This window comes from Bos indicus, chromosome 26, assembly GCF_029378745.1.
Source record: "Bos indicus isolate NIAB-ARS_2022 breed Sahiwal x Tharparkar chromosome 26, NIAB-ARS_B.indTharparkar_mat_pri_1.0, whole genome shotgun sequence".
Taxonomy (NCBI): Eukaryota; Metazoa; Chordata; class Mammalia; order Artiodactyla; family Bovidae; genus Bos; species Bos indicus.
This window is the reverse complement of record NC_091785.1, coordinates 7307386-7335303: the sequence shown is the minus strand read 5'-3', so window position 1 is coordinate 7335303 and position 27918 is coordinate 7307386. Positions and strand designations below refer to the sequence as shown.

General features: G+C 38.0%; 1 protein-coding gene across 4 annotated transcripts in view; it reads left to right on the top strand.

Annotated features, from left to right (window-relative positions):
• PRKG1 (protein kinase cGMP-dependent 1) overlaps nucleotides 1-27918 on the top strand; it is a 1416234-nt gene that overhangs the window by 1024081 nt on the left and 364235 nt on the right. The window lies entirely within an intron of this gene.

The following is a 27918-nucleotide window of genomic DNA, read 5'->3' as shown; positions in this document are numbered from 1 at the left end:
TGGTGCCTATAGAAACAAGGAAGGCACCGTACCCGGGCAATTATGCAGGTAGGGAAGTTGATGGAGTGGCTGGCTCTGTGGCAAATCTGTTCTGACATCTATTTTCTCAGTGACCTAGAAAGCAAGACCATCAACTATGGGGCAGATGTTTGAGAGGTTTGAAGACAGAAGAGAAGGTATGAGAAAAGTAGAAGAGGAAATGGACTAGGAAGGCACAGTATGATTGCCAGTCATCATTCAGGCAATATTTGACATTACCAATCCCAAATCTCAATTAAACAGGCAAAAAGAGTTCAGCCAGGATGTATGAGAAGACAGGTAGGTCAAACTCCACTCGGTTGTACCAAAGGATGGGAGAATTTTTAAAGCACTGGAGTGAGTTGGTGGAAAAATATTCCAGTAGGGGCGTTGCCACAGAGTAGGTTCTTATCTCATTGCAGAAAGAATTCAGAAATGAGATGGAAGTCAAGAAAGAAAAGTGAAGAGTTATTAAGCTCTCAAGGGAAGAGCTGGGACCCAGGTGGGCAGTTGCCCTGAGTTTCTTTGGCAAGTTGGTTATATGAGGTGTGAAAATAAATGGGCAGAATATTCATGGAGGAGAGAGGGGTTTGGGGTTATATATTTCCTGATTTTCATCCTAGCTCTACCTTCCAGGGTAGGAAGGATTTTTGTCCTTATTTAGTCCTTGAGAAAGACATTCCTGAGCTGTAAAACAGGAGATCATCAGCCTAGAAGAAGATCTGTATCTCAAAACAGGCAAATTGAGAATTTACATTTGAAAATTTTCTAAAGTAAACACCCTAAGAACAGGGAGATCAGGAGCCTAATAGTGTTAGAGAGAAGCCTATCTAAAGTTTAGTCAAAGTGAGGGGGCTGTTCAGTCTGTCTTGCTTACCAGCCCATTTGCTCTTGTGTGCTTTTTCAGCCCCATTTATTTCTCTGGATTCAAGTCCCAAGTAGATAGAGAATGGGATTTAACCAGGACTGGTATTTTGCCAGGAAAAGCTGAGTGGTTGAAACAGGGAAAAGGGGTTGAAGATGCATGTGAAGGAAGGATTATAGAGACTGCTCCTGGAATTTCGATTGGGCAAGAAGGAGAGGGATGCTGAAAGGAACAAGGGTCAGTGAGTGACTGGGATCGATGTATTTTAGTCTCAGGAGGCTGAAGAATTTTTGGAGTTGTGCTATCATAGAGAGAAACCAGAAAGATATTAAAAAAGTTTTTGTCTCTAAGTACTCACAATACCTCATAACTCAGTCAGTAAAGAATCTGCCTGAAATGCAGGAGACACAGGTTCTATTCCTGGGTCAGAAAGATCCCCTGGAGAAGGAAATGGCAATTCAGTACAGTATTCTTGCCTGGAAAATTGCATGGCCAGAGGACTCTGGTGGGCTACAGTCCATGGGGTCACAAGAGTCGGACACGACTTAGCGACTAAACTACCACCACTCACAATACCAGTAATTATATGATACATAGAATTTCAAAGGTTTATGTCCACAAATTCTTAAGAGTCTTTTTATCAGAGTGAGCTCTCCTAGGATTTACTGTTCTCTCTCATCTTATATGGGAACACAAAGTAAAACAGAAGTAACATTTGATTCCTATGTTAAAATATAAAAGATCCCTGAGAAAAAATTACTGGCTTCATTTCTTTCTGAATATGCCAACCACTGTACTTGCAACCTCTGTAAACGAAAAGCTGCTTTCCCCAGTTCTTTTCCTTGTTGAATATACTGAAGAACTCTCTGATGACCTTTTTCTTTTTTTCTAAACAAAATGAAATAAAGTACAAAATCACTGGCCCAATCAAGCCTGTCCAAAATAAAATAAAATAAAACCCCATGAAATGCTTTAATCATTTTCTTTCTTTTCCACAGCTGTGGAAGCATTTGCTATGTTTTGCAAAACAATAGCCATAGCTCTATAAATAATTTTGACCAAAGAAATATTTTAGTATTTTATGTCCGATTTTCACATCAGAAGATGCCTTAATTTATGTTATACAAGCCACAGTACAGTCTACAGCAAAACTGCATGAAAATAGAAACAGATGATTAAGTGCCCACACATTTGCTCTGAAGACATACAAATGAAGTAAACAGCCAAAATATGAAGTTAGACGTATGAATATACTACCCAATGCACAAAAGTGTTCAAGTTGAATAAACAAGCACAATGAGAAATTAAATTAAATTATGTATCAGATAGAGTGAAGCAAATTTGGAAGAACAAAAGCAATACCAATGTCACTTAACATTAAAGGAAATGTGCTTGCATAATAATTGAGCTGTCTTTCTTCCTACATCTATAAGAAAAGGAAAGAATCCCAGATAGTTTTGAAAAGAAAGCCTGTATAATCATTGTGTTCAACAAAGAAGCTTATAGCCTTGTTAAAACAAATATTTATGGAACATCTGCCACGTGCCAGTAATTGTTCCAAACTCTGGGATTCAGGAGCTTGTCCACCCAAAGCATGTTTCAGTGGAAGGTACAGATGAGACACAAGGAAATGGCATCAAAATAGCATTGAGTGAGAAGGCCATTCTGTATTGGGTTAGGGAGGGAAGACCTCTCTGGTCTCAAGCTGAAATCTAAAAGCAGATACAGGATGCCATGTGTACAGGACAGAGAGAAGAGAAAGCATAATGTCCTAAACTAGGAATGAGTTTGCTGTTCTTAAGGAATAGGAAAAAAAAATTACAGTGAATGAGATGAGGCTAAAGAAAATAGCCAAGGCCAGGTGGCAGGGGACTTTGCTGATTGTGATAAGGAGTTATGATAAGGTTTTAAGTGCAATGGGAAGGTTTTGAGGGTTCTAAGCCATAAAATGACATGATTTGGGTTGTGTTTAAATGATAGCTCTCTGTGAGAAGAATGGATTATAGAGGGACAGATCAATTATTTAGACAAAATAGCCCCAGATGAGGGTAGACGTTTGTATGTGGATGTACTTTCTTATTGACTGTTTGATTCCATTCATTATGAAACAAAACTTCCAGCATGAGGGGAACATTTTTAAAGAATAGGGGCAGGGTACGCAAGGACTGAGAGTTAACCCAAAAAAGGAAACATAATGAAAGGAACAGACATAATGTTATTGGTTAAGTGATTTAGGAGGGTATTTGTGACTGGAGGACAAATACATGATGCTTGGGGCATCCTACTCTAAAATTGAAAAAGAAACCATTATATGAGCAATCTCTGCCACTGCCCACACCCCGCCCCCACTTACCTCTTCCATAATTTCTAGTGTAGGTGTGCCCATTTATCTGTTCTTCCTTATAAGCTTGTAAACCAGGAACAAATATCCTTATTCTTAGTGTTGTAATTTAGTGCCCCTTTCTTTGTTTCCTTCATATCACGTAGTACAAGTCTTTTCTTTATTGAATCTCTCATGACTTTTTCAGGAACATGGGAAAATTTCCTCTAGTTCCTTTGAGAAGTTGTGTTTATGCATAGATATCAAGAGGTTCTTGGTCAAAGGTCTATCCAGATCAAGAGCAACAATTCCAACATTTTCTTAAGATGTGTTTTGCAAGAGAAGTTGAAGCAATTAATTGATTCTCTAAATAGTCACCTTCATTGTCACTATAGAGACAATGTTCTCTAAATGTTCTCTATATGTTCTCTATATGTATGTTCTCATCTCGTATCTGACTTAAAGTAAGTCTTAATAATTAGTGGAGATCATTTTAAGAGCTTCAGATTTGTTTTGCTAAATAAGTTATTTTACAGTTTGTAAAATAAATTATAGGAGAATTTTTAGGCACATGTAGGGAATAGCAAGATCTGACTTTGTAAACTAGTTTCATTAACTTCTATACTATTCTGTATAATACAGTGAAAACTATGTTGAATTCACTCATGTTGAATGAATTAGTCAAATATGAAATCTAGTCTGAAAGCCTAGGAAGTTCTTATGGGTAAATGAAAAGAGCTTTGAAATTATAAATAGGATCTAATCTTTTTTTCTTACTATAGCAACCTAACACTTTCCTTCTTCCTTTATATACACATAATTAGTCTCTGTAGATGAATTACATTTTTCAGATGGATGGAAGAACCTGTAGCTAATCTCCACCTGAGAAATAGCTTCCTTCAATGACTACCTACCCAAACACAATGGAGGAAAGCCACTGTAAATAACTCAGTGTCTAATATATATCCACATATTAGAACTGTCGTGAGATCTTCAAAGGAAACAACAAATAAAAACAGTTTCTTATACAGAGGAGGAGCAGAGATTAACCTCATATCATGTTACAAAGAAGCTTGAAAATTAATTTGGGAAAGAGTTATGCTTTTACCAATGAGGGTGAAAATGCTTAAATAACTCAAGTAAAACCATATTTTTATTGAAGACATTAGATTGAACAATCAAGTTAAGCCAACAAGTTCGCTTTTTACCACTGGTATAGCTCATTCTTTCTTTGTAAATAGAAGTGGGACATGGGTGCTATATTTAAGTCTCCTGATTTTTAAATAGAAAATAAAACATGTGAGAATCACTTCTTTGGTTACACTGAAATCTGTTTCGTATCCAGTTTGCTCATGAAACACTGGATTCGGTTGTTTTAGAATGAGAAACTGCCATATGACTCAGCAGTCCCACTGCTGGGCATACACACTGAGGAAACCAGAATTGAAAGAGACACGTGTACCCCAATGTTCATCTCAGCACTGTGTATAATAGCCAGGACATGGAAGCAACCTAGATGTCCATCAGTGGACGAATGGATAAGAAAGCTGTGGTACATATACACAATGGATTATTACTCAGCCATTAAAAAGAATGCATTTGAATCAGTTCTAATGAGGTGGATGAAACTGGAGCCTATTATACAGAGTGAACTAAGCCTGAAAGAAAAACACCAATACAGTATACTAAAGCATATATATGGAATTTAGAAAGATGGTAACAATAACCCTGTATACGAGACGGCAAAAGAGACACAGATGTATTGAACAGTCTTTTGGACTCTGTGGGAGAGGGTGAGGGTGGGAAGATTTGGGAGAATGGCATTGAAACATGTATGTGAAAACATGTGAAATGAATCGCCAGTCCAGGTTCGATGCATGATACAGGATGCTCGGGGCTGGTGCACTGGGATAACCTAGAGGGATGGTTTGGGGAGGGAGGTGGGAACGGGGTTCAGGATGGGGAACACGTGTACACCCGTGGCGGATTCATGTTTATATATGGCAAAACCAATACAATATTGTAAAGTAATTAGCCCTCAATTAAAATAAATACATTTCTATTTAAAAAAAAAACAGTGCACCTTACCTCGTCAAAAAAAAAAAAAAAAGAGAAATATTTCTGCTTCACCAGCTTTTTAAGAGCTCTCTACCTTTGGGTCTGCAGCTTTATGTGATTACATCTTAGATACATTTGAGTCTAAATAATGGATTGTTCTGGTTTGTGTCCTTATACAGGGCATTTATTTATGTTTTCAGTTTGGGGATATTTATACGGTTATGGCCCTGACAAGATCTTGAACAAATAATACTCCTCCAAGTTTTTGAAATATCGAAGAAGACAGGATGAGAAAAATAGAAACAGAAAAGAGGCAGGGAGAGAAAACTTTTTTTTTTCATCTTACCATTGCTCGATAATATGCTAAAAAGCAAATACTGGATCACAGTCCAGGGATCATTATTGGAAAAGGAGGTTAATGTAACACAAGGTACCCCATGGCTGATTCAATATGCATCGTTTTAGCTATGCAACTGTTCCTTGATGTCACCATGTCATGTTGACATCTTCTCAAATTCCTTTGCATTCTCTCCAGTTGTGAGTAATACAAGGAATAAGTACTACACTTGATGAGTTATTGGAATACTCTGAAACTTTCTCTTTTTATCATTCTAAACAGGTCTAGACTCTTTCGAAAGAAACTAGTGTAGCAGTAAAAGTAAAAAGTAAAGTCACTCAGTTGTGTCCGTCTCTTTGCAACCCCATGTACTGTATAGCCTTACAGGCTCCTCTGTCCAAGGGATTTTCCAAGCAAGAGTACTGGAGTGGGTTGCCATTTCCTTCTCCAGGGGATATTCCCAACCCAGGGAAGTAGACAGAAACATTATTAATTCTCTTCGAAATCTATTGTTGTGACTAAACTTTTTGATTCTTGCTATTCAGAGCCAAGTTGGAGGGAATTTTAAGTACCCATTCTTTTCCAGTTGCTTTGGCCTGAAGGACTCTTAATTTGGACAATTATCTGTTTAGATCTACCTGGTCCCTTTTGATTCTTTTTGGGTTTTCACATCTACAGGGCAAATGACTGCTTCTGAAGGAGGAAGAAGTAGAAGGGTGTATGTTTGTATTTTTGTGGCAGACTGGAGAGATTAAAAAGTAAAGACAAACTTTCAGTTCATATGAATATCTGCCTATCTTATTCTATTATACAAGTAAATGTAATGGGAGAATATATTTGCAAATTATAAACGTGATAAGGTAGTTGTATTAGTCAGAGTTCTCCAGAGAAAACAGAACCAGTAAGATGTGCATGTGTAGAAAGAGAGATTTATTTTAAGGAATTGGCTCCTGAATTATGGATGCTGGCCATTTCAAAATCTGCAGAATAAACTGGCAGGCCATGGAAAAGCTACTGTTGCAGTTCAAGTTCAATGCCATGTGCTGGCAGAATTCCTTCTTGCTTGGGGAATGTCAGTCTTTGTTCCTTTAAGATCTTCATTTGATTGAATGAGGCCCACACACATTATGGATGGTAATCCACTTTAACATTTAAATCAATGAGTTTTGAGTAATCTAGTCTCAAAGTTCACTTGCTGAAGCGTTAATCTTATAACACACACACAATTCAGAATAATGTTTGACCAAATATCTGAGCACTATGGCCCAGCTAAGTTGATACATAAGATTATCATAAGACATATCTAGAATATATAAAGAACACTTACAATTTGATAATAAAATGATAAATAGGTCAATTTAAAAATGAGTGGATTTAAAAAGTTAATAGATAAAAATGAGTGAATAGATATTTTTCAAAAGGAGATATACAAAAATCCAATAAGTACATGTTTCTTATTGGATTATTATTAGCAATCATCAAGGAAACAAAAATAAGAACCCTAATTATGCACCACTTCATACCCTTAAAGGTGGCTAGAATAAAAGACAATGACAAATCTTGGTGAGGATGTAGAGAAATTGTAACTCTCGTATGTTGCTTGTGGGATTGTAAAATGGTGCAACTTCTTTGAAAAACGGTCTAGAACTTGATTTGTATCTCTTTAAATTACGTATTTTGCTTATTTGTATAATCTATACCATAGTCTACAAAATATTCAGTTTTCATTTTATTCAATTTCCTCACTTGAGTTAAACCAGTAGCCCTATACCTGACAAAGACCCAAAATATCTAAACAGGTTGGAATAATGGATGGAGTCCACTAAAATTAGGTAACAGAGGAGAATATAGTTTTGCACATGATTAAAAAGAAAAACAAATACAGAAGGAAGGAACAGAAGGATAGGATGGTGAAGACAGGGCAGAATGTAGGCAATATTGCTGGAAACAAGGGAAGAAAACAATTGAAATAACTTATAAATTTGCCCTGGAGAAGACTTTGGGGGAAGGTATTGGATTCCTTTTTAACTTAGTGGACACAACTTTCTGTGTTCAAAGGATGGGGAACTCCATCTCTAAAAATAGCCTGGATGAAGGATTTAACCCATCACTGATGAATAGGGATAAAGCAGTATCTGCCTCTTGTAGTAGTGTAGGTCTTAAATTGTATAATTATTGTAAAATTAGTAGCATGCAAACATCATTTCAGATGTCCATCATCAGTGCTTACCAATCCCTTTCACATGTTGACACATAATGGAAAATGTTTATCCTACACACATATTGAGGTTAACAAATAAAACTCCTTATGACTAGAGTTGACTGGTCAGGGATTTTGACTGTCCCAGGTCCTACTGGACTCTCCATCTGAATGGCTGAGGAGGCATTTTGTAATGTCTGGAGACATCTATGCTGGTTATAATATTGAGTGAGGTTAACAGAAGGCTGCCACTGGCCTCTAATGGGTAGGGGCCAGGGTGCTATTAAACAGTCTACAATGCATAGGACAGCTTTACACCAATTCATCCAGTACCAGATGTCAGTAGTGCTGAGTCTGGGAAATTCTCCTGTAGAGTAACTGGGATAGGACTTGGGAAACTCTGCTGAAAGTATGAAGGAAATAAAATCATGTAATATGATCAAGGCTGCCGAGGACTGGTGGACTACTTTAGCCAAAGTGGTTAGGAAAGTTTTAGCTGAAGAGGTGACTTTGAGTTGACAGCCATGGCAAGCATCACAGATAGCAAAATATAGTATATAATGTTAAGTATGGATAGATATCATACATATTTGAAAAACTGCAGTATATAAGAAATTAGTTAAGATACTGTAAATATTCATGCTTTGATTTGGTGCTTGAACAATATTGATTTTTTGGCTTCTACCTAACTCTAAGATTCTGTACGATCACATTCTCAACTGAGATCTCTCTAGTTCCAGAGCCTCAGTCATTCTCATTTCTACCCATGTGGGAAGTGTCTTCCCCTTTTTCTCCTTGATCTATTTAGCTATCATTATATGGAAGAAATAAGTGCTTGTCCATTGCTTTAAATTAGTCTCTAGTTTTGTGAACTTTTATCACTTTAGACTGTAAGTTCTTTAAAGGCTGCTGCTGTTCAGTCACTAAGTCATGTCCAGTTCTTTGTGACCCCATGGGCTACAGCACCCCAGACTTTCCTGTCCTTCACTATCTCCAAACATGAGTTTGCACAAACTCACGTCCATTGAGTTGGTGATGCCATCCAGTCATCTCATCCTCTGTCTAGTAAAGGCTAATAATATATTCATAATTTCTTTTCACAGGGTACTTGTAGGCAATTGAGAGAAGCAACAGTAATACCTTCAACTTATCAAGGCTAACTGTGCCAGGCTAAGGGCATCTGTTTAAACCTCTGAGGCCACTACTATTACAGTTGACCCTTGAACAACAGCAGGTGTTAGGGGCACTGACTCTCCATGCAGTCAAAACCCCACAGTCAAAACCACTACTGCACAAGTTTACAGGAGGTCCTGGCATCCATAGATTTGGAACCACAGGTTCAACTGACCTTGCATTATTTATAGTACTGGACAGTCATATTTAGTGAAAAAAATCTGCATGTGTGTGGACCCCCACAGTTCAAAGGCACGTTGTTCTAGGGTCAACTGTGCTTTTACTATTCGTAGTTTATAACTGGGGGAACTGTTCAGTTCAGTTCAGTCACTCAGTCGTGTCTGACTCTTTGCAACCCAATGCATTGCAGCATACCAGGCCTCCCTGTCCATCACCAACTCCCGGAGTTCACTCAAACTCACGTCCATCGAGTCGGTGATGCCATCCAGCCATCTTATCCTCTGTCGTCCCCTTCTCCTCCTGCCCCCAATCCCTCCCAGCATCAGAGTCTTTTCCAATGAGTCAACTCTTTGCATGAGGTGGCCAAAGTACTGCAGTTTCAGCTTTAGCATCACTCCTTCCGATGAACACCCAGGACTGATCTCCTTCAGAATGGACTGGTTGGATCTCCTTGCAGTCCAAGGGACTCTCAAGAGTCTTCTCCAACACCACAGTTCAAAAGCATCAATTCTTTGGTGCTCAGCTTTCTTCACAGTCCACTCTCACATCCATACATGACCACTGGAAAAACCATAGCCTTGACTAGATGGACCTTTGTTGGCAAAGTAATGTCTCTGCTTTTGAATATGCTACCTAGGTTGGTCATAACTTTCCTTCCAAGGAGTAGGCATCTTTTAATTTCATGGCTGCAATCACCATGGGGGAACTGAGGATCAAGTAATACAGCTAATGGGGAAGTAGTTTATTCCATCCAATCTGAAGCTGGAATTGGCACCTTTCATTACTATGCTATATTCCATCTTGAAAATTTGTAGCATAAATGAAGAAGAAAAAAATTATTTTCCCCCATTACCTACTCCTTTTTTTTTTTTTTTAAATAGGAGATGCCTCCTTTTGAAAATGTTTACTTGTCTTTTTCTTCTTTTTTCTCCTTGGGAGTAGTAAACATTTCCCAGTCAGCATTTTTAATTTGTTATGACAGGAATCCATTTTATGCCTTTAACAAACTTCAAAACTAAGCAGTTTCTAGTCTTTTTATCACCAGGATGTATATGATTTGCCTTATGAGGTCTGTAATTCATTAAAGTGTATGTGCTCTCCAAATATGAAACCAATCTGTAATAAGTCAGCTTTCTAGAAAACATTCATCAGTGCAGTTCAGTTCAGTCTCTCAGTCATGTCCAATTCTTTGCGACCCCATGAAACACAACACACCAAACCTCCCCATCCATCACCATCTCCCAGAGTTTACCCAAACTCATGTCCATCGAGTTGGTGATGCCATCCAACAATCTCATCCTCTATTTTCCCCTTCTCCTCCTGCCCCTAATCTTTCCCAGCATCATGTTCTTTTCAAATGAGTTACCTCTCCACAAAGGGTGGCCAAAGTATTGGAGTTTCAGCTTCAACATCAGTCCTTCCAGTTAACACGCAGGACTGATCTCCTTTAGAATGGACTGGTTGGATCTCCTTGCAGTCCAAGGGAGTCTCAAGAGTCTTCTCCAACACCACAGTTCAAAAGCATCAATTCTTTGGCACTCAGCATTCTTTATAGTCCAACTCTCACATCCATACATGACTACTGGAAAAATCATAGCCTAGACTAGACAGAATTTTGTTGACAACTAATGTCTCTGCTTTTTAATATGCTGTCTAGGTTGTCATAACTTTCCTTCCAAGGAATAAGCGTCTTTTAATTTCATGGCTGCAATCACCATCTGTAGTGATTTTGGAGCCCAGAAAAATAAAGTCTGACACTGTTTCCACTGTTTCCCCATCTATTTCCTATGAAGGGATGGAACAAAATGACATGATCTTAGTTTTCTGAATGTTGAGCTTTAAGCCAACTTTTTCACTCTCTTCTTTGACTCTCATCAAGAGGCTTTTTAGTTCCTCTTCACTTTCTGCCATAAGGGTGGTGTCATCTGCATATCTGAGGTTATTGATATTTCTCCTGGCAATCTTGATTCCAGCTTGTGCTTCCTCCAGCCCAGCATTTCTCATGATGTACTCTGCATATAAATTATATGTATATAAGCAGGGTGGTAGTATACAGCCTTGACGTACTCCTTTTCCTATTTGGAACCAGTTTGTTGTTCTATGTCCAGTTCTAACTGTTGCTTCCTGACCTGCATACAAATTTCTCAAGAGGCAGGTCAGGTGGTCTGGTATTCCCTTCTCTTTCAGAATTTTCCACAGTTTATTGTGATCCACACAGTCAAAGGCTTTGGCATAGTCAATAAAGCAGAAATAGATGTTTGTCTGGAACTCTCTTGCTTTTTCCATGATCCAGCGGATGTTGGCAATTTGATCTCTGGTTCCTCTGCCTTTTCTAACATCAGCTTGAACATCTGGAAGTTCACAGTTCACATATTGCTGAAGCCTGGCTTGGAGAATTTTGAGCATTACTTTACTAGTGTATGAGATGAGTGCAATTGTGTAGTAATTTGAGCATTCTTTGGCATTGCATTTCTTTGGGATTGGAATGAAAACTGACCTTTTCCAGTCCTGTGGCCACTGCTGAGTTTTCCAAATTTGTTGCATATTGAGTGCAGCACTTTCACAGCATCATCTTTTAGGATCTGAAATAGCTCAACTGGAATTCCATCACCCCCACTACTAGAGTTGTGATGCTTCCTAAGGGCCACTTGACTTCACATTCCAGGATGTCTGGCTCTAGGTGAGTGATCACACCATTGTGATTATCTGGGTCGTGAAGATCTTTTTTGTACAGTTCTTCTGTGTATTCTTGCCACCTCTTCTTAATATCTTCTGTTTCTGTTAGGTCCCTACCATTTCCGTCCTTTATTGAGCCCATCTTTGCATGAAATGTTCCCGTGGTATCTCTAATTTCCTGAAGAGATCTCTAGTTTTTACCATTCTGTTGTTTTCCTCTATTTCTTTGCATTGATTGCTGAGGAAGGCTTTCTTATCTCTCCTTGCTATTCTTTGGAACTCTGCATTCAGATGCTTATATCTTTCTTTTTCTCCTTTGCTTTTTGTTTCTCTTCTTTTCACAGCTATTTGTAACGCCTCCTCAGACAGCCATTTTGCCTTTTTCTTGGGGATGATCTTGATCCCTGTCTCCTGTACAATGTCAGGAACGTCTGTCCATAGTTCACCAGACACTGTGTCTAGAGAGCACTTGAAATTGTTGTCATGTAATAATATATAAGTGTGCTTGGTACTTGTGGTTTTCTCCCCTTTAGGGGTTTGTAAACAAATAGTAAATTTGTGTGAACTATGAATAAGTGGCTCATCTTTAACATAAGCATGAGATCCTATTTACAGAATGCTAGTTGGTAGTATTGGAGCAGATCATAATAAACCTTGAATTCCTTTCAGAGAGCAGAGTCATAAACCTTGGTCTGAATTCTATGAATTGCTCCAATTAAAAGAAAGTATGACCTGATATTTTAAACTTTTTCTTTTTTAATTGAGGCATCTTTGTAGCTACTAAAAACTAGTTTAGGGGCTTGTACACATTTGGCATCTGAGACATAAACAATTGATGAATAGAAGCCACCCACTTGCACTTACAGTAAGAAGCTGAAGATAAGAAAACCAGTTCGACTTTCAGTTTTTGTCACAAAATACAAAGCTTGCGTGGCTTGGAGAGAGCTATCAAACAGCTTAGTCAGGAAGCAAAGTGGGTGTTAAGTTCCAGGTCTCCCAAAGGCCTCTGGCTATAGGTCCTCCTGGAAATCCATTACAAGGCAACCTACCATTCCCCTGCAGAGAAGGAGTCATGCAGTTTCTCAGGCCGATAGCTACAAGGCTGCTTCCTAGTAGATAAGGCTCTGAACATGGGCAGACAGTATTTCAGGCATGAGTGTTCATCAGAAGTCAGTCAATATCAATAAGGAAGGAACTGTGACCAGCCAAGGCTGTAGTGAGACTGCATCTGTATGGAAAAATCCTGTGTGTCTCATGGCCTCTGTCTTCTCTTAATTACTATGAGATGTTGTCAGTGAGCTTCTCTTAGCTCTCTGGGAAGAGTTACCATTTATTTATTTATTTTACTTACAATGGAAAATTATTATTTTAATAAAAGTAGCATGCTTTATTTTGTAAATAGACTTGCAGTGCCACACCATTCTGTCATTTCTCTTTGCTTCGTATGACTTGTGCAAATTACTTTACATTTCCAAGAATCGCTCATTATGATGAGCATGAGAGCAGCTGAGCTATCCCTGACTCCTCTGTTGTCTTCCAAAGATATTCTTTAAGATCAAGTCTTTCTTTTTTAGAGTCTTGCCCTAAGGCAGCTTCATCATTTTGTTTGTTGTTTCCTTCATTCTCTCATAGTTTGTGCTTCAGAATCATATGCTTGCTCCTATCTTGCCTGGAACTTGTCTTTTTTTCTACAGTTCTCTCTAAACGCCTTAAGGATAGGATGTGTCTCAGCTTATATCCCATTTCCAGCTGAGCAAGGATTTGCCTGACATTTACTGCATAACCAATAAGTATTTTCTGAATGAATAGTCTAAGTTGGTTTTCAGTAAATATGTGCTATGTGAGTGACGCAGTGAATGAAACAAAACTGTTCTGTTTTCTGTTTGGATGCTCTCACATTCATCCAGACTGCAGATGTGTCAAGGATCAGAGCATGTGTTCTGAAATATAAGAATTTATAAGTATTATCTGATGATACAGGCTTGTCCGGTCGCTCAGTGGTAAATAATCTGCCTGCCACTGCGGGAGACGTGCATTCAGTCTCTGGGTCAGGAAGATCCCCTGGAGAAGGAAATGGTTATCCATTCTAGTATTCTTGCCTGGGAATTCCCATGGACAGAGGAGCCTGGCGGACTACAGTCCATGGGGGTCACAAAAGAGTCGGACACAACTTCGCAACTAAGCAACAACAGCCTGATGATACAGAGAAGGTAGACAGAAGATTCCCAGGGACCCAGAATGAAGGTTGACTATAGAGAGCAGCTGTGGAGCATCACGGGCTTACAAGATCTGGAAAAGGAATAAGACATTGTTCTTCTGTCAGCTCTCTGGTTTCCCTTATTCATCCAGGGAGATATAACAAAAGCCAAACTTTTGGAAGGATATCCCCTTCCAAAGGAAGGGGAACACTCTCATAAACATTCCAGTATAATGTCCTTAAGACAGAGAGCTGAGCTATTGTAAATTATTACTTGATAGCTAGGGGATAAAGGCCTCTAGAAATCATCTTCCCAATTTCCTGCAACTGAAGTTCAGTACTTGATTATGGCAATCCCCCAATCCACAGTTTTACAGTGTACGTATCTGTTCTGTCTTTTTACTTAGCTTCTCATCTAAAGAATAGAGATGGTTACCTGACATGTGTGTGTTGTTATTGTTTAGTTGCTAAGTCATGTCTGACTCTTCTGTGATCCCATGGAGTATAGCCCGTGAGGCTCCTCTGTCGATGGGATTTCCCAGGCAAGAATACTGGAGTGGGTTGCCATTTTCTTCTCCAGGGGATCTTCCCATTACACACATGTAATATAACAGAATAATCAACCCCTTTTGTAATTGTCCCTCAGATTTTGGATATTCTGTTCTGTTTTTCCATCCATTTCTTTCTCTTTGTATTTCCGTTTTGGAAGTTTCTATTCACATGTTTTTCAAACACACTGATTTTTGTCTTGGTCATGTCCAGTCTACTGATGTGCCCATCAGGAGCATTCTTCATTTCAGGTACAAGGTTTTTATTTTCTAGCATTTCCTTGTGATTCTTCCACAGAGTTGCTACCTTTCTGCTTACATTATCCATCTGCACTAGTATGTTGCCCACTTTTTCTGTAAGAACCCTTAGCATATCATTCACTGTTATTTTAAATTTCCTGTCTGATAATTTCAGAATTCCTGCCATATCTGAGTTTGGACCTGAGGCTTACTTTGTCTTTTCAAATTGTGTTTCTGGCTTTTAGCATGCCTTTCGGCTTTTCTGTTGAGAGTAAGACATGATGTATTGGGTAACAAGAATCAAGTAGATAGACATTTCGTGAGAAATGTTGTGTTTATCTGGCTAAGAGTTGGATTTTGTTTACTGTTTGCTGTAGTGGTGGTGTTAAAGGCTATAATTTCCTCTATTGTTTTTATATCCTCCTCTTGTCTTTGGGTCTTTGTAGAAACTCATTCTTAAATAGATTCTGAGATTTGCCATCTTCCAGCTATAATCTCTCATTATTATACAGGAGCAATTGTATTGATGCAGTGGAGTATTAAGGTTCTCCAGAAAAGCAGAACAAGTAGGAGATTGTGTGTGTGTGTGTGTGTGTGTGTGTGTGTGTGTGTGCATGTATGTGTGTATGTATATATATGGCGGGGAGAGAGAGAGATTATATGGAATTGGCCCATATAATTTTGGAGGCATAGACATCTTAAAACTCTGTCATCTGTAAGCTGGACACCCAGAGAATTTGCTAGTATAATTCAGTCTGAATATGTAAAGGCCTGAGAATCAGGGGAATCAATAAATAGTGTAGGTTTCGATCTGAATCTGAAAACCTAAGATTCAGGCGTACTAACGGTAGGAGATTGATGTTCTGGCTTAGGCAATCAGGCAAGAAGGGCCGAATTCCTTTTTCCTCTGTCTTTTAGTTCTCTTCAAGCTCTCAATGGGTTGGATGATGCCCATCCACTAGTTCAAATGCTAATTTCATCCAGAAACACTCTCACAGACATGTTCACAAATGATGTTTAGCCAAATGTCTAGGCACCCTGTGGTCCAATTAAGCTGACATAAAATTAACCCTCACAGATGGCAAGGTGTGGAGGGGAGGAATGTATTCTGTACGGTAAAACCTCCTTTGGCTCTGCTAAAATAGTTTTCCCAAGGGTAGGTCTTGTTAAATAGAAAAGAGAGAGCTCTGAGTATATTTCAAAATAAGGCTTTCCTCTTTCCCAGGGGGAAGCACTGCGAATTTTTATCTTACATTCAGGGTTAGAACGTGGTAGAGGGTAGTCCTCCTGAAAATGTGGGGAGGCCCCCTAAGACTGGGTCTCCAAGGAGTTTTCAGTTCTTCAGCTAGTCTTCAGTGAGCCTCTAGTGATGCATCACTGACAGGTTGAAGCGTTCTTACCTGTACTGACTTCAGTTGGGGGCTTCTCCCTCTGGGCTTTTGCTGTGAATCTCTTTATCCCCATCACCAGTGTTCAGGGCTGCAGTTGTCCTGTGACCTGTTTTCTGATGGATCTAAGAAAAATTACCAATCTTCAATTTGTTCAGCTTTTTTTCTTGTGAAAATGATGACGACTTCCAAGCTCCTTACATGTCATACTGGAAACCACTGCATTTTAATATTAAATGTAATATCCCTGTAAAGCACTTAGCACAACTCATGGCATAAAGTGAAGCTATATTGTTAGTTATTACTGTAATGTATTATTGATTTCATCAACATTATTTTCTAATAATAATTAAATAACATGATATAATAGGCATCAAAAAAGTTACTACATCTCTGTGAGAAAACTAAAATATAAGTTCTTTACAATGTTATAGGTTTAGGGGAGGAATTGACTCTGGTCAGAGGTCTGGAGCAATCAGAATTACAGGGTGATGCTGGCATTAAGAACAAATCTAAGCTGAAAGCTGAGCCAGAGAATCTATAAGGAGAGGGACCAGTCAGGAACATGAAGAAAAATAGCAAACATTAAACTCAAGGGAATATAAGTTTGGGAATAGAAAAGGTGATGAAGGAGATAATAGCCTTTTTAGATGGTTGACCCATAGCAGAACTGATGCAGCCAGCTTCATCTTTTGTATTCAAAGATGGTGCTTCTGTTCGCTATAGCTATTTGTTCCAAGAGATGTTGAAGTTTATCCAAGAAAGGCTGCCCTTTGGTTCACAGCTGTCGCCACTGTTTAGAGCAAAGCTGTCATAGACATGTGGCCTGCCCAACCCCTTCATTCAAACAGAACCTCCTTATCCCTGATTACCATGGGTTTCTAGGGGTTCACTTGTCCTGTGTGCTACCGAATTTCTCAATGGTTTGGAACTGTCAGTGTTTGAAAAGTACCTGCAAAGAAAGGGTGATTTTTCTGACTTGCCCACTTGTGGTCATATCAGTTCACTGTAGACTGATTGCTTGTGCCCTATTTACCTTGAACATTTCTTAGAATTTTTATTTTTTTCTTACCACTTCTAAGTAGCTCTAGAAGCTTTCCTTGCTTCAGTATCTCATGGTCTACATCCTTCCTTAGTATATAGTATTAAGATAGGTATGTATGTTGATATCACTTTAGAAAATCAGTTTTTTTACTTCCCTGATGGCTCAGACGGTAAAGCGTCTGCCTACAATGCAGGAGACCCGGGTTCAGTTCCTGGGTTGGGAAGATCTCCTGGAGAAGGAAATAACAACCCACTCTAGTATTCTTGCCTGGAAAATCTCATGGATGGTGGAACCTGGTAGGCTACAGTCCATGGGGTCGCAAAGAGTCAGACACAACTGAGCAACTTCACTTCACTTGCAGCCTGAAAGAAGATTGGACCCTAAAGCCCCATAAACTTTCAGTTTGTGCTAGACCTTGATTCTGATATTAGTTTCCTAAAAAGATTAGATCATGTGACTCACTTGGGGAGATTGCTTAAAATACAGATTTTAATACACCTCAGAACAACTGAGACATATCTGGGGAGGAGCCTCAAAGCCCGGATTTTCCATAATACTGCAACTTTGCAGTTCGAGTTACAGATTGGCATCAGAGACCACACACATGTGCTTACCCACATGCACACAGACATGTGTGCCTTCACTTTTCATAGATTCCCACTTTGTTTAGTTATGGAAACAGAACACAGTGGAATGCCTCCTCCTCCTATGGATACCCTGCTGCGAGTGACATTTGAGACAGGCAGGATCCTGCTAGGACTGAAAGAGGTGACACTTGATCCTGTCTGTGTCCTTTCATCATGTGGCGTATGTTGTCGTTTGAGAAGACATTGTCTTAAAATTTTGGCATTTTTATTGAAGGCAGGGATAAGCAAACAGCCTGCCACCTATTTTTATATGTGAGCTAAGAATGTTTTTTGAATTTTTAAATGGTTGAAAAAAAATCAGAATAATAGCACTTCATGCCAAATGAAATATATATGAAATTCAAAAGTAACTTTTATTGAAAGCCAGCCACACTCCTTTCTTTACTTACTGTCTATGATTGCTTTGACCCTGCAGTAACAGCTGAGTAGTTATGAACAGACAAGACCTGAAAACCTGGAATATTCTCTAGCTGGAACTTTACAGAAAAAATTTGGACAAACCTTGATTTAAGAGACGTTGACAGTTATCAAAGTCTCCTGGATTGTGACCAGCATCAGCAGAGTACCATCCTTATCTGATGGAAGTGGAGTCAGTTATCTTGAAGGATCACTCTCTGCTCCCCACTCTTCAGGGACCTGGAAACATTCCGCCCATTTAAACTTGACTCTGATTTTATATCCTCTGACCTGGAGGTTCTGATACTGACTTTAGGCTGAAAACCAGAGTCACAACCCATTCCGTCCCTAATATCCTAGTGGTTAATGTGCTCCAGATAATTTGGGAAACACCAATTCTAACTTGATTTCATGAAGGAAATGATGAACTTGCTTGTCAAGGTGTCAACTTGTTTGCTGAAGGTATTTGTAACTGATTTTGGAAGTGATGGACTAAACTTCAATTCTCTGAAAGACTTTCTTGGCATTATATCATATGCCTTAGAATAATCACTAGTAGGCCTTGACTTTCTAGGCATTCCAGTTAGTGACACCTTTAAGCAAACAGATCACATTCTTCAAATGCAAGCAGATGAGATACTTCCCATATTGAATTAGAAAGGGTTGTTTTAAGTGGAAACCAGGAGGCTCCTGGGGCTTCTGTCATTGCTTTCAATGTCAGCTGCTAAAAAGCTTAAGGGCCAGAAAGCTTAAGGTGAAGAGGAAAAAAAAAAGTTAATAAAGAACAATCCCAGTGTGCTCTGACTGACACTTGATTTGTTAATCTTCCTTCCTAATTAGCATTAAAGCTTCCCCTATTTGGTGAAAAAGATATGTGGGTGAACTTTCACTTCTAAAGAGATGTTTTAACAGCTGCTCACCATCCTAAGATGAATATCAGTAATTAGAACTATTATCGTTTTCTGTCATCATTGTGGCTACTGTTATTAATCCCTAACATACAAAACCACGATGCTAATGCTGGCTGGCTATACCAAACTCTGAAATCCTAATTATCATTCCCAGCTCTAGAAACGAAGCTATTTGTAAGAACAAAGTAGTTATTAAAAGGACAGGGTAGCTGTTTAATGTCTTGTTGGGTTGGGGTTCACCAGCTAAAAGAATTTTGGAGAGTGACACCCTACTTTCATTCTGCATAACTGATTTCAAGGGTCATTGGATTTGTTCCATAATAGTTTAAGTTGCGCGTATAGACCTTGACTTCTCAAATGTGACTCCCCTGCTGAATTTGCAAACAGCTATCATCACTGCTTGGCAATAATCAGTTACCTCAGGGCATATTACTACTGATCCGCAAAAAAGAGATAGTTAGTGGGAGAGTGGCTTTAATATTTTAAAAATAGTAAATCTGTTGTTTAGAAGCAGCCCAGACAACTGTGTGCAGTAGTCTAAAATGTATTCTTCTTTGTTTAGTTACTTAATCCATTATTCTGAAATTGCAGAAAAGGGAGTATTGCCCCCACTCATTCATCTTTGAGTTGCTTTTATTTGATGTTCAAGGAGAGCAATTAAACTGTGCATGCCAAACTCAATGATAAATATATCCGAAATCAGACAAAAAAATAATATACTTGTAATTATAGTGTGTAAATCAAAAAGGCTGAATTTAAATGACTGAGACTAATTAATTTTCTATCTTATCAAAATTTTGATTAATCAAAGGTGGCTCATCTGCCAATTGCTAAATATTTATCAATAAATCAAGAATGGGCTTTATCGATAACCTTAAGGCAACACCTTCAGGCATAAGATTACATTAATTTGTTTTAAGTGGAAAAGTATTGAAAGGAAATGATTTCTTTCCATCCCGAATGTATAACCTATTTCCCAGCATTACATGTTTCAGATCTGAATTTGAAGATGGGTGCCGAAACAGAACAAATTAGAATTTCTAAAACTATTTTCCAAGTAAAATTTTTGAGAAAAAGTCATTCCGTAGCCTTGCTTTGAAGGATGCTGACATTTTGAAACCTAATAAGATCTTCTGAATTTTCTTTCAGAATTTCCCAAACTTGACCCAGAGCATTTTCGAGGCATATAATTTTCACTTTTTACATATCAACATTCCACAGAGCACCATGAAAGAGACAGCAGGAGATGCTGGTCTAGGCATGAAGCTTCTTGCAATAAAGTTGACTTGAGTAGGAAGGAAGTGTGGGAGATTTTGATTCCTGCATGACAGCCACGAGAGCACTGGAAGGGAAGGAAGCAATGAGGTCCAAGGTGGTAATCTCTGAGAGATTCAGAGTTTATACTCAGTGTGCTGAGTGGGTGCCCCCTGGGGAGCAGGACTGCTGCCGTATGAACCCCAGGTGAGCTCCACCTCACTGCCTCACCAACCATCTTCTAAGACTCACATTCTTTTATATGACTATGGACTTCTGCATCAGGTCATTTTTTATTTAATATTGATTGGAGTATAGTTGCTTTACAATATTGTTGTTAGTTTCTGCTGTACAGCAAGTGAATCAGCTATACGTGTGCATGCATTCCCTCCTTTTTGGGTCTCCTTCCCCATTAGGTCACCACAGAGCACTGAGTAGAGTTCTCTGTGCTACACAGTAGGTCCTCATTAGTTATCTATGTTATAAATAGCAGTGGGTGACACTTCCGTACATGTCCTAAATTTATTTTGTATTGCCTAAATCCTCTACAGTGAAATTAGAGTTCATCATTTTTCATCTGAAAGTAATGATGCATTCATGCATGTTAATATTGGTTTATAAAAATATATAAACCGATATATATGTTTACAAAATGTTAGAAACAAAGTGGCTTCAAGTGCTCATGACCACTGCTGGTTCATGGAGGATCTATGATGATACCCAAAAGACCAATGTAGTTAGATTTTCTAAGCTAAAATTTATTTAATTTAAAAGAATGGTTTCTATTATGAGATTGATTTTTTTCATGTCTAAATGGGCTTTGTTTTATTAAAAACTGGAGAAGCATAGTTTTAATTGCATTGTATGTTTAGGTGTTCTTACTTGGGGAAAATGCTATCCCCAGGTTGTTTTTATATTATTTTAAAAATATTACTGAGTTGCTAGCCTCTTCAAGAATTTACAGTATCTTAGAGTTGCTTCCTCCCCCTCCTCCACCTCTCCCACCCAGCTGATTCCAGCAGGTAGCAATGATCCCAGCTGGTCTTAGTGAACTAGCTACTTCTTTTATTGCAGATGTCTTTCTCTATTTCTTTTCTGATGGCAGCATAAATTTATGTGCTAAGGGAGAACTGTGGCTGTGAAGTGGATTTGCTCTTAGCAAAGTTCACTGGCCCATTATAGAACTGAATATTCATTCTTTAATTTTCTGGCACATCTGTCTGACACAGAACTAATTGTCCTGGACTACACCTATTACAGTGTTATTACCTGGAAACTGATGAACCAGGGATCAAATCAGCATCTCCAAATTATAATAACCTCTGTACTAGGAAAGTCATAGAGTGGTTATAAGTAAGATGTTAGAGATGAGAGAGGCCCAGGAAGTGATCTTGGTCAACCCTTTCATGTTGTAAATGAGGAAGCCAGATTTGATGTGATAAACATAGTTTCCTTGATATCAACTAATTAAACTCCACTCAATTAAAAGTGTTCCCTTATTTCCTATAGAAGAGGAAGGACTTTCAGTTGTATTAGGATAAGCTAATCACAGTATATAAATTCTTACAAGTTGTTAGTAAATTAACAACTCACATTCAGGAAAAATACTGTTAGAATTTTCTTTTTCTTATTGAAGTATTTATGAGATCACATCATAAACATTTTCAGCCCAAATAATGTACTATGGAGTTCTGTCTTCAAAGTTTGTATTTTTTTAAAAAAGGAGACAAATATTACTACCAAACATAGTTGGTATGTTTGAAAATCTAACATTACTTTCAGTCTTTCTCTGTGGAAAGTAATTTTCTCTGCTGAGTGATGTAGAAATTTAGCCTGAGTGCTCCTCATTAGAAAGGATAATTTTTGTTAATGTAATACTATAATTCACTTATTCTTATAAATATTCTGTTACATTCCTCACCTCAGAAATGTTCTCATTTAAACATTGAATATCATTTGCCCTTCCCTGAATTGGTTTGGTATTTTTTTTTTCTAATTGAGGATAATGTTCTTTAATTCATTTCAATGAGATTGTTTCTATTAATTCTAAAAATACTCAGAACATACTACACTATCTGAAAAAGCAATAAAGGAACAATATCTGAGAAAATTAGCTCACTGTTGACCCTGAATTATTGTTGTTTGATAATAACAATAGTTGCTATTTGTTGAATAATCACTGTGTGTCAGATATCAAAGACTATTTTAGTTCAGTTGCTGAGTTCTTAGGTAAAAGCTATGATGGAATATTAAGGCCATTTTGTAGGCAAAGAATGCCGTGCCCTGCTCCAGGGGGCCTTCCTGATCTAGGGACAGAACCTGCATCTCCTGTGTCTCCTGCACTGCAGACAGATTCTTTACCGCTGAGCCACTGGGACTGGGAACCAATTTGAGGTTTAGTTGTGCCCCTTTTAAAAGGTCCAGCCAGTGGGGACGGTAATATGGATGTGGCCAAGGAACTTCAAAAGGCAGAAGTATCAGCTTCTTATGAAACGTTGAACCATGGAAACCTATCACTTTAAAATTTCTTTTTCAATGAAAAGCTTTCAAGTACCTCTACTAACTGCTGCCGGCGAACTGACGATGAACTTGACAATGATGCTAGCTTTGTACTGCAAAAGGAAGTAAGGTGAGAGTTGTCTCAGACGCAAAATGAGAAGAAAAAAAAAAAAAACCTATTCTTTTCATGATCAGTTCCTGAAGTGTTTTTCTGGAACAGCTGATATTTTTGTCAGAAATTGCATCTGGGCAACCTGCCTGCCTTTTTTTGTTCTTAATTTTTTTGTTTGTTTGTGTTTTTTTGCCTTTTATTATAATGGATATTTTATTTTATTTTATTTTTAAACTTTACATAATTGTATTTGTTTTGCCAAATATCAAAATGAACATTCTAGTGTAGACCAATAGATATTATCAAAGGATTTGGACAGTAGTCCCAGTGTGATGATGTCATATTTTCAAAGCACAAATGTAAAGCGATATGCAGGCATTGGTACGATGCCTCTTGATCACAGTCCTACCTTATCTTTCCTGGTGTTTCACACTGTACTAAAGGGGAAGTGAATACACATACCTATGCTGGTTGAGGCCAGCATGGTAGGAGATGTTTCTGGTCTCAGACGGGCAGCTGTTCAGCTATCACCAGTTCTTTCTGTGCAGGAATGAAGGGCTACTGTTGCACCTGTTCTGATTTTTTTTTTTTTTTTTTAAGCAGAAAAATCCGTATTTTTTTTTCAAGATTTTGTTTTTTTAGAAAATCAATACTATCAAGGATTGTATACTATAAAGGAAATAAATCTTCAATATGAATTTAAGTATGTGTACCCACTAATTTTATTTTTATTCATGATGCTGCTGTTGAGCTATCTGGAAAAACTGTGCTACAGGCAGGACACATTCTGAAAACTGAAGACAGAAAATCAGAACTTGAAGCTATCTAAGTTGAAACTAAAACTTCAGAGTCAGTCTTCATGGGTTCAAATCCTGACTCTATCTTTTCCATTCAGTATTATCCTGAACAAGTTACACAATCTTTGTGTGCTTTATGCCTTCTCCAATGAAATACTGATATAAAGCTATATAATGAGGTAGTGTCATAAGGCTGTTGTGAGGATTCAGTTAGATAAATAGAATATATCTAGCAGAAACCTTTAGCTGCTTAATAATGTGGACCTGCTTTAATAACAATAATAGCAATATTTCACATCACTTTCAGTGCAGCAGAAAAGAGAAAGTTTGCAGAATCACAATTACAAAAGAGGAGTTTTCGGCAGTGAAGTGATACAGACACAGGTAATGTCTAGTTATAGTGTCATCTTTAAAATTAGTTTAAGAGAATTGCTTGGATTTCTGTTAAAAAGAGTTGCAGACTTTTTACTTTGAGTGAGTAGAATATTTATGTGTATATTTTATGCACACGCACAAGCTAAATAAGCCAGGGGACTTGTGAGAAATACCTTTTGCTGAGCTACAGCGATAGAATTGCATAAAAATTGAAGTTGGAAGAAGAGCTTTGCTGATATAATTCAAAAAGCAATCACTCAGTTTCCAAGATTAGAAGAACAAAGCAGATAGGAAAGGCAGAGTAGTCACTGGAAAAGAGAGAACACACACACATTTCATCCATGTGTACATGTGTGTACACACACATACAACTTGGGCTATTTCAGGTTGCTTTTTGGCTTATGTCAGCCAAAGCACAGTGTACATTGAGAAACAACTAAATTTTCTTCAGGTTTCATGTTTTGAAAATTATTTTCGGGAAATCCCTTTTTTTGAACATTTTTGACTTCATACTTTTGAAATCTATTGAAAATTACTAATTACCTTATATTAGTTAAGATCAGTAACACCGATTACCTTATATTAGTTAAGATAGACTAAGTTATGCTACAGTAACAGTCCCCAAGTGTCAACAGCTTAGGTGTATTTCACACTCATGTTACATGTTAGGTCACTCTGGGTGTTCTGCTGATTGTGGTCTCTCACAGACCAAGGCTAACAGGGTTTATCCCTGTTTCTCCTACCTTCTTTCTAGAACCTCTGACAATTCTGAATTGAAAATAATATTGAAAAATTAACTTATTGGTGAAGAGGAAAACTGTAAGAAGCATCCCTGATTTCCTTCAGCATTATTAGACTGTATTTCCAAAGATAAAGCTCAAAGTTATATCTGAGTAGTGTATTTTCTTATAAAGAAATTGAATAAAAAGTTGAACCATTCTTTATTACATGGATTTTAATCAAGTATTAAGTGACAAGATAATTAGACAGGAAAGAGGAAAAACCAAATGATAGGGTTTGGAGCAGAACTATGACTTACTGGTTTAGGAAAATCTTATCAGCGTCCAGTCAAAGGAGGATGGCAGTGGTCATGGAAATTGGAATTTGCTGGAAGCGTAAGAGATTTATGGGAAGATTTCCATGATTTACAGAAATTCAGAAAGAAATAATTATTTTTGCTCTTCAGTCAGCAGGAGTAACTTCTCTTCAAATTTAACATCTTAGACTAGAGTTGGAAATCACTTTGCTTTTAAGAAAATTACAGAAACAAAGAAGAGGTACTCTCATACTGGTAAAGTGATGGATTTAATGTTTATAATGTTATTTCTAGATTTTCCAGACCACTTGATAGGACTTCATTTACAAGTATAAAATAGTTCTCCAAATGAAAGAGAGAGATTTGTATATTTCACATTATTTATTGTGGCCATACTCTGTACATCATGAGCTCTTAAAAGGAAAGGCATTAAATAAACCTATGAAATAAAGAATAAATTAATATGCATCTGACTCTCCTCCAGTGCTGGCCTGTTTTGAGTGGTTAACCTGATTTAATGTTTCCAAGGGGGTTTAGCTATGATGTGCTTTGAGAGAGAGCATATTGAAATAAGCCATGTTTTTAAATCTTGGCATAAGTATGAGAACTAAGTCCTTGGTTAGCCTGACTTCCTTTTGTTCCAGCCTGACTGTAAAAATTTAAGAGTTCTACACACCATCTGCATTCAAAGACTCTGTGAACTCCCTGTTTATTTAGTTTAATTTCTCTGTGCTTTGTTTAATTTCTTAAAAATAATGCTGTGTTTTCCTTTTTGTATGAACTAAAACTGAAGACCTTTGGTATAGCCACCACCCAGGAGTATTTAAGTGCCCAATAACCACTGGCTATTTTTGCCAAAGTCCAAGGATTCATATGCTAATAAGCTCTTGCTGAATCTGAACTGAAATGTGCTTTAGAGCAAGGTGGAAAGATGCATTTCCTCTTTATGAGGGCATTGGTATCATTCCTCCTCTTTAAAATGATTAGAAAGAACATTCTCAAACATTTCTTTCTGCTCAACCATTTTATTATTCTAAGACATAAAGACACGTTCGCCTCTTTCTTCCTTCTTACTTAACTTTTACTCCATTGAGAAGCCACACTAGCATGTGATAGCCTCCCAGGATTCCATTGCTTAGAGGGCACCCCAGGTCTACCTTGCAGGGTACCAGGATACTCAAGTTCAAATCCCAGTTCTACTTCCCTTCTGGATGTGTGACTTTGGGGCAATTGTTTAACCTTCTAAGGCTCAGTTTCTCCATCAAGTGAAATGAGAGTAATATAATTGTGTGTATTCCAGAGGCTTTTTGTGAGATTTGGGAATGATTAGATGAGATGATGAAGGACAGGAAAGCCTGCCATGCTGCGGTCCATGGGGTCACAAAGAGTTGGACACAACTGAACGACTGAACAACAAATTGTTAACATTATTTTACTGTCACTGTTCTCAAAGTGGGAGGCATATAGAAATAGGGTGTATGGGTGACTCATCAGAGAGGATGAGTTTTGTTGTACATGGGCCTGCGGAGCTGTTTAAAACGCCTAGTAATTCTTCTAGTTATGTTCTAGTGTTTGTTTTGGTTTTCATTAGTTCATCCCATCAATCAGATCACCCTTGTTGTTTAGAACAACTCCAGGTTTTATAGTTTTTTATGCTCTTGTCATCATCCCATTATTATCAAACATTGTTTACCATAATTGAACATTATTTTGTGATATGTTCTTTTTAGAATCTCAACTTATTTCATGTGATTTTGCCAAAGTAACTATAACAGAAGGTTCTCAAAAATTTTTGTTTATTTGCTTTTGATACAGAAAGCATATAACATACAGCCAAATTGAGATCTTTCTGCCCTGTTATAACTGGTACTGATTTCTGTTTGGTTTTGTTAATTTTGATAGCACCACTCATTTTTAAAACTTCACAGTCCTTTATAAGCCTGATTAAACATACAAACTTCAAATGATATAAGGAAGTAGAGCCTGCACTTAACAAATATATAAAATTACGAGCAAATTCTGATCCCATTCTTACATCTCTTCTTCCTTGATGGGTTTCTGAATGCTTAGTCAGAAATAAAGGATGGACCTAGAGCCCGGTAGGCTGCAGTCCATGGGGTCGCTCAGAGTCGGACATGACTGAGCGACTTCACTTTCATTTTTCACCTTCATGCATTGGAGAAGGAAATTGCAACCCACTCCAGTGTTCTTGCCTGGAGAATCCCAGGGATGGGGGAGCCTGGTGGGCTGCCTTCTCGGGGGTCGCACTGAGTCGGACACGACTGAAGCGACTTAGCAGCAGCAGCAGCAGCAATTCTACTTCTGGGAATATTCCAAAGGAAACAAAAACACTGTATTAAAGAGATATCTGTACCCCATCATGTTCATAGCAGCATTGTTTACAATAGCCAAGACACAGAAACAACCTAAGTGTCCATCAATAGATCAACAGAAAAAGAAATTGTGACGTACACACACACACACACACACACACACACACACACACACACATAGACACACATATGCAGATATTATCCAACTATTAGAAAAGGAAATCTTGCTATTTGTAACAATATGAATAGACCTTGAGAGCATTATGCTCAGTGAAGTAAGTCAGACAGGTGGTGGGTGAGGGAAGTGGGAATT